Raw genomic sequence first — 753 nt, 5'->3', positions numbered from 1 at the left:
AAGCAGGTCAACCTGCAGTAGGCAGGCAATAAACTACAATAATCTGATGAGGCCCATGCTGCCAGGCGTAGGTCAGTCATGGCCTGGGGAGGGCCAACCAAGCGGGGAGGAGAGAAAGGGATTCCCGGCTCCAGACGTCAAGGGACTGCTGAAGGAAGGCAGGGTGCCACACCGGCGCTGCCCAGTCCCCCCAGCATAGTCCTCTCCCCAGGAGGGGTCTGTATTACACCAGCAAACAAAGCCATCTTCCCATGCGGAGCGCGGCACCAGGAGGAAACCAAGCAAAGGGAGCAGATGTACTGGATCAAGTGCCCAAGTCAGGCGCTCCGAGTGGATGTGCTGCATACTTGTGGAACCTCTGATCTCTGCCGGCATTGCGTTCCTCTGTTCAGTTATTTGGCATTGATTAGGCACCGTCTCTGAGCCAGGCACTGGGCTAGGTGTTGGCCATGAAAAGATGGAAGACACAACCCTTTCACTTCTATTCTAGTGGGAGAGAGGAGCATAAAAGCATTACACGTGGTTATTAGGGTGATATGTACAACATAGAATGGAGCCTGGCGGGGGTGATCCCTTTCTCAGCGAGGGCCCTCAGCTCTCCATAGTGGGATATTGCTAAACCCTGGGAAGAGCTACGAAAAAACTCCAGAGCCATGAATAGGAGCATGCACTCTGCAGTGGGACATATCGAGTCTGAATTCCAATTCTTTTTTTTTTTAATGTTTATTTAATTTTGATAAGGGGACAGAGTGT

The sequence above is a fragment of the Crocuta crocuta genome, unplaced genomic scaffold, assembly GCF_008692635.1.
Source record: "Crocuta crocuta isolate KB4526 unplaced genomic scaffold, BGI_CrCroc_1.0 scaffold352, whole genome shotgun sequence".
NCBI lineage: Eukaryota > Metazoa > Chordata > Mammalia > Carnivora > Hyaenidae > Crocuta > Crocuta crocuta.
Note: the sequence above shows the minus strand (reverse complement) of the source record.